This window comes from Macaca fascicularis, chromosome 12, assembly GCF_037993035.2.
Source record: "Macaca fascicularis isolate 582-1 chromosome 12, T2T-MFA8v1.1".
In the NCBI taxonomy this organism is placed as follows: domain Eukaryota; kingdom Metazoa; phylum Chordata; class Mammalia; order Primates; family Cercopithecidae; genus Macaca; species Macaca fascicularis.
In genome coordinates, this window is record NC_088386.1 from 45,717,894 (window position 1) to 45,728,869 (window position 10,976).

Below are 10,976 nucleotides of genomic sequence, written 5' to 3' on the forward strand. Positions count from 1 at the left end.
TGTTTTCATGTGGTTCTTTCACATTATCTTTCCCGCTCTGGTTTCCAGTCTGTCAGCTAAACTCTTGTCAAGGCATTTTCTACTGAAATCCACGGTTCTGGAAAAGAAAGGAATATGATGAAAAAGCTCAGCAAATCTTAACCGTTACCTTGGGGTCAGGGCTCTATGGAGAATGTGGTTTAGCTTTACCACAGACTACCTCCCCCAAAGCTGCTAACTGGTGACAGAGCTTGGTTGGGGATTGGTGTAGGTGCGGAAAGAGGCCAGCTAACATGTAGCACTTTACCAATTCAGAACGGATTTTCACATGGTCTCGTCTGAGCCTCACCCTAGATCTGTGAGAACACCTTACTGCTGCTGTTATACTTTTGATATTGCTAATGCTGTCGAGAAATTAAGGGACTTCTGCAAAGTCACAAATTAGGGAAATGACAGGGCCAGAATTAGAAACCAAGTTTTCCCCAGTGGAATTTGATGACCTTTAATGGGGTTCTGCGGCAAACTTACTGACATCCACATAAATGTGGCAGGAGACTCTGCAGTACTTAACTGATTTCATGCAAATGTCTCATACTCTGGCTGTCATGGTGGGCTGTGAGCCAGCAGGCTCTGACGGGCTGTGCAGAACACAGACATTGTTTAAGCTAATCACAGTATATCTGAAGACATTAGTCTTTTGTAAGGCTTGTACGTATGGCATAGTCAGAAGACAACATTAATATTGCTCATGAGGGTTTGCACTGCTTAGCAAAGTCCTTCGTTTCTCTTCCATGTGGTTGATATTCCAACCCCCCAAATATTACACACTCCTAGCCAAACTTCAGTTCTTTACAAACTCAAAACAATGAATCACTTAGTAAATCATTTCAGATAAATAGACAGAATCAATCTCCGTTTGGATTTCCTGCTAAAGAAAGTAGTGTGCTGACCCCGGCTGTTCCATATTGCTGCCCTCCATGCCAATAAATCGACCATTTGCAATATTGCTTCTGCCAAGAAATCCCCCAGGTCCTCATGAGGTTTCAACAGAGCATATATGAAAAGACTGAACAAATATCATTGTTTCATCCTCATTTCTGTCCTCAAAGCTTTTGCAAATTTAAGCAAGCTATTTTTTATGATCTCCTCAACAAATTGTAGAAGTCTATTGAAACCATTCCTGATATTAGTACTTTGAGTTTCGGTGTCAAAAGGTAAAGTTTGCATCCATTAAACGCTTTGATAAAGTAACTTTGAAATAAAATACAAGCTAAAATAAAATCCAAACTGAGGTCCCAGTCAGCATTAAGATGGATATTTCTCTTGCTTTTTCAAGATGATTCTATCATACACAATGCACTTGAGACGTACGCCAAAGTAATTTTGCAGAATGGTAAAGCTTCGTTAAGATCACTAGAATCTGGTAGACAGAGACAAATCAAAGATGGCACTGTAATGAAACAGCGCATGGTTGCAATGGTGTTTGCTTATTATCTATTAAGCTGCATGTGATGCTGGATTTAGGCATGATTTACTCCCTATTCTAAGATGGGACTGGTCACCTTGTGGATATGTAAAAGAGCATTCAGGTCACCTCCTTTTCTCTCCTCAGCCCTGCGTGAGAATTACCTTCATAGTACAATTGCACAGGCCTTCATCACCTAAAATAATCTCTCCAATTCAAATGAAAAACAAGAAGAAAACGAGTTGGAACCTTAGTACAGTATACCTCATTTGAAGAATTAGGAAACCCTACATCTAGAGTTTATCTTTCAAGTTAGGATGGCACACCTATCACATAATCAACATATAAGAATAAGGCAATTATTTTATTTTTAGAGTCTGGTAGAGTTCAAGGAAAGGCCATGGAGAGAATGACTGTCATCTGGAGCTGGAATCTAGCGTATCTGAGGTGCATGACTCTGGTGAACCAAGTAACAATGGCATCTCTTTTCTCAGTGCTCTCACTGTGCATCTACATCTAAATGAAATTGTCTTGGATATGAGAATACACAAAGATATAAAGAAGAACAAATCAGTCTGGATTCTTAGACCAATAATTGCAGAAAAATTTAAGTATTTTTATATCTACAGGAAACCCTCACTTGAAATTGCTGGAAGACTTAAAACTCATAAACCTCATTTCCAAATCTGTAAAATAAGGATAATAACTGTACTTTCTTTACTGGGTTGCTGTGAAGGTTTAATGAAATCATGTAAGCACTTAACAAGAAGTCGAATACCTAGTAACTGCTTAATAAAAGTTACAATTAATGATTATATTTACATTATTTCCCAGCTAAAATATTCATTTGCATATAAAATTTTAAGTTTAATAAGGTGAAACAATAATAAAAATACCATATACCAGAGTATGGTGTTGCAACCTAAAAATCAATTTTTCCTCCATTATGTCATTTACTGTTCACAGACATCTCAAGGTTCTATATTTCCATATTCCAGAAGAGAAAACCAAAACTAATCTCTCTGGGGAGTTCATACACAGGAAGCAGAAATCTTGCCTTGCACTTGTATAAATCTATCGTGTTAAAGACTGTCTCAGACATTTCCCAAAATTGGTTTCAACTATTTTAAACTAATATGACTTTGAACTATATTTTTATAATTTTGATCACAACAAAATGTTCTTAAATTATACTCTGACCATCCAGTCAGAAGTGCCATATTCAAGTAAGCCTTTTTCATTTTCCTTTTGTGTCTCTTTCTTTAAAAAGAAGGAGAATAGTAAAGGTATGCATGCAGGAATATGTCATGTATGCAACGGCACCTCATGAGATTTTAATCAGCAGGTATCTCAGGGATCTTTTGCAAGCAGGATGAAATAGAGGTGTAAATAAGGTAGTAGCTTTATTTCGTTTGCTTGTTTTCAACAAAGGCTTTATCCAATTAACCATGGGGTAGATTAATGATAATTTGTTATAGAAAAACTGTGTTAAATCTATGAAGTGTTGTTATTTTCATGAGAGTTGTGGGGTGATTAGAAAGATTTGATGGTTCCTTAAAATAGCAAATGACACCTATTCTAGGTAAAGCAATGAGCTAGCTCCCTCCTGCCTGAACAATAGAATCATCTGGAGCTTTCAGAAATGACTCAAGTCTGCAACTCACCCCCAAGAGATGGTGACTTAATGGGTCTGCAGTGGTGCCTAAACACTGTATATGATGTAAAAGCTCTTCAGGCATTTCTAGTCTGCAGCCATGGTTGAGAGTTACTTTGATATTACTGTGGTAGATGAATAAAAAACAAAATTTAATGTCCCAACAAGGAGCTTCAAATCCTGCTTAAGGAAAATATACTTCAAAAATTTATTGATATACTTTCACCAGGTGCTGAATGACCTGATTGCTGATAAATTTCATATTCCTTTCTCTTCCTTTCTCTCCTGTCTCATCTATCCCTCTAGCAATAAAATGATTGGAGGCCAGAGACATAGAGAAATTACACCTTAGAATAAATTGTAGAAATGTCAAAGGCCACTTAATAATGTTTTGTTGCAGATACCCTTAATTATTCAGAAAGGACAGTTTTTTGAAAAAGAGTGCCCGACAAGTATCCCCAAAAAGTGTGCCCAAAAAGTGTCCAACTATAATTATACATGCTTGGGGAGTATGCTAATTGTGAAAATGGAGCATTAAGAATGGATTGTGCTGGCTTTATTTAAGGCTCTGTTGATGCTCACGTGTTTGGTGATAAAAAGGAATCCAGGGCTTTCCCATTAGTTTTATCTTCGTCCCTGCCGCTCTCACTAAACCACATGAAGCTATAATGTGAACCCAGTTTTGTTATACCATGAGGAACGAAGCTTGCCTTGTTCATAGGCTATGCCAAAAGCTGGAAAAGTCCCAGTGGAGGAAATCTGATTCCAATTTGGGTATGAAAGTACAATTCCCCCCTGCCAGGTTTAAATTGAGAGCATATTACTCATTTTTAGTTAATTTCTCAGCCTACAGAATAATTTGGCACATGTGTGCAGTATATGTTCTCTCAGCTGCTTCCTTAGGGACCCCGACCTTGATGGGATAGTCGTAATTGGGGGGAAAAGTTAATCAATGAGAATTGTGGTTAAACACCCTATTTATGTAAGAAAATACATGTATTTAAATTAAAAGCAGAGCAATCAAAACAAGACGAGCAGATTAATACATTTTTCTTGTCTCTGACAATCTTTTTCTTAATGTCAAGGCCTGAAGCCCATGAGGGTAGAGAAATGAAATGCAATGGTTCTCAAAGCACGTGTACTGAGAAGAAAGAGGATCATAGCAAGTCATCGTGGGGGAAGCCATCCTGTTCATGGGGAAACCAAACCTTCCCATGGATTTTAAATCCAGATCCTTTCTTGTAGATTTCTTATTGGTGTACTGAAAACTTCAAAGGAGATTTTTCAGGCTTTACATCCCTTTTAAGTGTATTCCTTTTTAACATGAAAAATTATTGCCATCACCTATGTGATTGTAGTCTCTCTACTTCAGAAAAATACACAATGCTCAAAAGCTCCTATGTTATGTATGTATGCATAATACACATTTATATATTATATATACTCTAAAGTGCAATTGCATTTACATACATTTGAAAAATAGTGGTGGATACAAGGTCACCTAAGTTTCTCCCCATTTTGTAGTCAATAGTCATTCTTTCCTTTGACAAACAAAATACATCCCTAGGTCACCATCCTAGGTGTCTGCAGTTCGCTCACTATGTTCTGAAGATTATTGAGTAGGATGCTGCTTCCTTCTGACTCGGTTTCTTTTTCCCTGCACCTCACCTGACCTTCATGACTACCATCCTTCCATCTGATTTCCTCACCCCAGGCATGGAACAAATTTCTCCCCTTCATTGCCTAAAATGTTACTCATACCACAGTGTTGTGCATAAATAAGACTTTCAACAAAAATCTGGAAGTAACAGCAGGGTGCTATCACACCACAGCAAGGGAGGCCATTTAAAATTGAACATCACACATTGTGTTGGCCAGTCGTGTGTCGAGCATGCCTTACCAAATATTGTTTCCCACTCCCACCCCCTGCCCCTTTCTTCTCAGGATCTAGCTGGGATCTGCTGTCTTCTTTTTGGCAAATGGAGGAGTTGGAGTACAGTGGGGAGATCAGAGTTAGCTACAGTCTCGAACTCCTGGATTCAGTTGATCCTCCCACCTCAGCCTCTCCTGAGTAGTGATCTGCTCTCTTCTAACCAATAATTATTTTAACCAATAATTTCTCCTACCTCTAGCACTCCTTTATCGACAAACTTTCCTCCTGCCTCAGACCCTCCACCACAGCAATGAGGATTCCAGCCTAGCTTGTCTCTGACATCAGGGGTAAATGGAAAATCTCTATTATTTCATTACACAGAAACATTTCAATCTCTTTGTTATTATTGTGTGTTTTATGATTAATATAAAAAGCCCCATTATGTGTCTTTCTTCCTGCCCTTTAAGAGCAATCTGCCCATACTTCAGTCAATTGTAGCACAGTATCTTTTTCTCCCTGTAATAACTATGACTGAGAACTATTTATCTGGCTTGCAGCAGCATTGGTGCACCTCTTAGAACTCCCTTCACATGCCCCGTTAAAGATCTACAGCCACCCCAGCTTGGAAACAGCTGATCTCTGCATCAGTAAAACTCGGGAGTGGGCAAATGGGGTCTTTGACGCAGTTCACTTTTGGTGAAAACATGCTTTATCATGAATTTTGCTCCTTGTCCTTTTCCTCACCTGCTTTCTTTAATAAAGACGATGAACACTTATGGAGACAAAAGTAAAGGAAGACCTGTTGTAAGGTGTTAACTCTCCCTGAAACACAGCATTTGAATGTGCAACACAACCTTAAGCCAAGACAGTTTAAAGGAAGAATGAGTGTCTCTGGCTGTGAGATATTAATCATCCCAAAACAGAGGGAGAATATGTCTTTGGGGGAAAGGGGCCTTCCCAGCTTCCTGGAACTGTCCAGTATAACATGACTTCCTATTCCATCTTTCTATATGCCTCCCTTTTATACACTAGCTTACTTTAACAGAAGAATTGAAATGGATGAGGTCCTAGTGAAGTCATACCTTCCTCTTCTCCTCTATAGTACTGGATTAATAGCTCAAGCCTGTGCTTCTCTCTTTATCCTCCAAACTGCCCCACAGCCCCTACTTCGTACTAGGTATTCAACAGATAACCGGTGCTCAGTGCGCGGGTCTTATAAAACACTGATTGATTTCTGAATGTTAGAAATATGCATCTCTCTTCCTTACAAAAGTTAATTAAATTGTAAACTCACCAATCATGCTGTACACTTGCATTCTGGAAGAGTGCCAAGTTAATATTCAGTGACTGGCATCATGTTGCAGTGGTTACAATTGTGAATCAGAATCAGACCCCCTGGGTCTGCAACTCAGCTCTGACATGTACCAGGTGACCCAGGGCAGGTTATTTAATACGTCTGGCATAGTTTCATCATATGTAAAATGGGAATAATAAAGTACCGGCTTCATGGGTTTGCTGCAAGAATAAAACAAGACAATTTCTGTGTAATGCTTAAAATGGTGTATAGCAAGAAATTCAAACATGGCTTTGTATATCTGCTTTCACTGAAGTATCTGTGTGACAGAGGTAGGTTTCAAGGTAATGGTAAAGCTGAACTTAGAACATACAGAGAAAAGTGCAATGAATTGGTTACACAGCTCTAGAAGTTCCAGCCTCTTTGAAACTATAAAATGCAGAGGGGAGAAAAAAAAGAACCAGGTATGAAGAGATTTCTTTAGAAAGATCTGTAACTGACTGAGTCCCTAGAATTCGTCTGGGAGTAGATGGCTGGGATAGGTGGTCTTGTTACCTTTTAGCCCACTGTTTTGTAAATTTGAACTGAGAAAGGGATTCAATGGGAGTATTTTGAGACCTCTCTCTACCGTGTCTGGGGCTGAAAAACATCGTGGGTCTCACTCCTGCTTCAGGGATCAGGAGAGCTGAGTAAACAGAGATGGGCTCAGTGCCTGGGAAACAGAGGCAGGACCATTTTGCTGGGTTAGAGACAGGCTGCAGAGCCAGTATTTGTCACAGCAAAGGGTTTAGTTGCTTTTCTGAGGAGCAGAAAGAGAGAGGAGAGAGAAAGTTACCTGGTACATGTACAGTCACATAGAGTTGCCTGAGAGGGATAGAGGACCCCAGCAGCTAAAGCCAGAGGGGAACATCAATGTTTGAAAGGAATCACATGCAACCACCCAGTGCAAGGATGCATCGGTGTGTTCAAGGTTATTGCAAGAGGGTGAGTGCACCTAGCTTCTGCAATGAGATTTGGGAAGAATCAAGCAAGTGTTCCAGAGAGAAGTAGACAGCTTTTTCAACATTTGCCAGGCTGGAGACTCAGCAAAGAGTTTCAGTTAGAATCCAAAGACAGTCTGCTGGCAGAATTCCCCCCTGGCTCGAGGGAGGTCAGTCTTTGTTCTATTAGGGCCTTCAACTGATTGGATGAGGCTCACAATGTTATGGTGGTTAATTTGCTATACTTAGAATGTACTGTTTTAAATGTCAATCTCATCTAAAAAAATACCTTCACAGAAACATCAAGAATAATAATTGGCCAAATATCTGGGTACTATGACCTAGCCAAGTTGACCCATAGATTTAATCATCACAGGTGAGGTGCAGGGAAGAGTATGCGAGCAAGTGAATGAAAGAGGAAAGCTAGACACATCCCTTTCCCACTTTGGGTTTGCACACTTGGGAAAGTGGGGAGGAGACTTGACGTTAAATCACACGGTGACTCTGATTTATTATGTACTAGATCTTCTGATTGTTCACATAAAAGTATCTGTACAACCCCAAGTAGACATAGGATGCTGGGAAAGAAAGTCACGATACTGCCTGAGCAGGCTAAAATATTAAACTTTTTAAAAAGAATAGCAGTATACCAAAAGAACAAAACAAGTTTGTCGATTACCCTGTGAGTATTCATGCATAGTATACAAGTTACATGCCCCCGGTACATGGTAAACATTCAGTAAGTACTCACTACTATTACTACATATACATACACATATGATAATTTCCAATAAATCCCACACAAAGTCTATATACTTTTATATATATGCTTTTTGGATGGTTCCACATAAATTTAGACTGACGGCCTGAAATAGCAGCAAACATTTAAAAATCCAATTTTTAAATATATTTACTTCTTTTATAAAATTATGTTCCAATGACTGCTTTATGTTTTGATGTTTCACATGAATATAGTTCCTGAACTTTGTTCTGTGGTGGGATTTACATATATAAACTTTAAAACTTAAACATATTCATGCTATGGCAAATACAGTGATCTTTGCTGATGTTCATCATTGTCTGTAGTCTTGGAGCGCTATTGACTCTTAGGTGAACCAATAGTCATCTTGCTCAATTGAAGTAGGAAGTTGTAATTAAAGAATTTGCTTACTACTCTACCTTCCCTTGCTCCTTCTCTCTCTGAGTTTCTCTCTTCACAATATACCTGCCTACTCTGCTACGCTGGATTTCAGAAAACATAGTTGTGTGTGGTACTCAAAGTAAGTCGATCAGTCAGCGACATCAGTTAGCTTGACCCAACACTGGCATTCAAAGGTTCTTTTTTAGATGTTATTCTCTAGGCTGTACAAACAGCCTTTTAAGAGATGCTTTCAAGGTTGGAGATGAAGATCAATAAGAATAAATTGGATGCCCAGATCTAAGGATGTAAAAGGCTTGCATTAAGACAGAAATTGGCTTTCTTACACAAACAAACCCTTTCAGTTATAGCTTTAGTGGGTTTAATTTAGCCATGGGCTTCTTGATAATCATTTTTTTCTTGTTTTTTTCTTGTGTTTGTTTGTTTTATTATCTTTTATTCAAGGGAGTTAGGATTGATTACACAACACTTAACCCAAGATTGTTATATAAATTTTGACTTTACTTTTAAAAATTTCTGCTAAAGCACTAGCTGAAGTAGTTCTTATTTCAAAATAAAATGTATGTGTAAACTCATGGGACCTATAACCCAAAATAAATTACTGTAGTGGATCACTGGTTAAAAAGAGAGGTGGACTGGGGATGGCATTGTGTTAAGTCTTACTTTCCTGAACAATAAAGGGAAAGACTTGGCTGCATCCTTTGGCAACATACTGCATGTTCACTAATTTGTGGTTAAGGTTTAAACAAAATTCATGCTGGAAAATCAAGCAGTTTCAGGAGCCCCATTCTCATTCCATCAGACCACTTTGAAAATAACATACTGCCAAGTTTTTGAAAGTGGGATAGAAAGAATGTCTCGCCATTGACTTTTCAATGCTGAATAAATCAAAAGACTTGCCAACTGGAAGACAGAATGAACACCAGCATCCACAATGAGGCCGGCAATGGCCCTGGTAAATGTTGAGTCTTGGAAATTGAAATTGTGACACTGTACTCATATTAAGCAGCAGGAAGGAGATGATCCTCAGAATTCTGTCAATTTAAGTGTCTGATACCCTTTCAACAACCTGTGCCTTTTTGTTAAAGCTCAGAAAAGCACTTTATAAAAAAAAAAAAAAAAGTGTGTTTTTTTAAATCAGTTCTCTAGGCTGTAAATCATAACCAATTCATATTTCTTAAACATCTGCTAGGAGCTTTAACAGATATTAATAAAATTGGGTAGTAAATACACCATAAAGAAGAGATACAAAAAAGAAGGCACACTTACATGAAAATATAAAAAGAAAGAATGGACTTGGAGAGAAAAATGCGTAGAGAGAAGAAAGCCGCCCATCCAGTTTCCACCGTGGTGTTGCCTGTGATTGCATCACATTGCAAACTCTCATTGGCAGGCTTGTCGATTTTCTTTTCGGGTCCTGAGATCATTTTATCACAATTTCTAAGAGGTTACCTTCTCCCTTCTTTCAGGGAAGGGCTCCCCATGCCTCTGAAAGTTACTGAAAGGCAAGTCCTACTGAAGCCCCAATAATTGAAAATCTCAGAAGGTGGTGAAAGTGACCAGAGCTCTCCCTGCCAGCAGTCACAGGGCTTTCCAAGTAGGCAACCAGGAGAGTAAACATGCCAAGGGGCAGAACAGGAGGTCCTCTCTGGGTAAACAAGGCATGCTTCCCACATGACCTCTGTCTGACCTCCCAAGGGAAAAAGCCAAAGTAGGCAGCACCTCCCGCCAGTGGAAGCAGCATCGGTGACAACTGGCGCAGGAACTCCCCGGCTTTCTGAAGGAGCAAAGCAATGACACAGCAGTATTTCTAGGCAGAGTGAAATAATGATCATACTGCAGAGGCTCCTTTATTCTCAGTCTCTTCTCCACTACTTGTCACATTTCCCTAACTGGTAAATATCAGACTTACAGAGATTTGTTATGAACCCAGTTATCCTGTTACTCTTAAATGGGATGAGTATTTACAACCTACAACATGTGATATATGAAGATGCAAGGCCCTGTTAATTTTAATTGGGTTCCCGAGTAGGTCAGAGAATGCAGAGCTGCTCTCGTGGTTTTGTGGGCTTGTTTCAGCAGAGGAACTAGCAGCAATCACCATGAACACCCTTCTTATAAACATGATAAATAAATACGGAATGAGACTTTGGGGCCAAACTGGCATTGGTATCATTTAATTTCTTTTTGTGTTTCCAGCCAATTAAATGAATGGGTGCCTGTGGTAATTGAACTCACTTGGATAATTAGGCCTTAAGGATTCTTAAATTACTGAATGTTAATGAATATTTCCCAAGTATGGTCCCTGTATCCTAAGTGCTGCCAAATGGAATTTGCCTGTTTATCATTAAAATATAGTTCTTTAAAAAATTCCACGTAGGAAATAGAAACTAGAAACAGAGGCCAAGGCGGGCAAATCACAAGGTCAGGAGGTCAAGACCATCCTGGCTAACATGGTGAAACCCCGTCTCTACTAAAAATATAAAAAATTAGCCGGCCGTGGTGGCGGGCACCTGTAGTCCCAGCTACCTGGGAGGCTGAGGCAGGAGAATGGCGTGAACCCGGGAGATGG

At 39.2% G+C, this 10,976-nt stretch overlaps 1 long non-coding RNA gene across 1 annotated transcript; it reads right to left on the reverse strand.

Moving 5' to 3' along the window:
• LOC135966530 (uncharacterized) lies at positions 1–9,921 on the reverse strand. Its single transcript, XR_010579866.2, has 2 exons — positions 9,674–9,921; positions 1–97 (listed from the first exon to the last, which is right to left on the reverse strand). It is a non-coding gene; the product is annotated as an uncharacterized lncRNA (long non-coding RNA).
• Between the last annotated feature and the right edge of the window lie 1,055 nt (positions 9,922–10,976).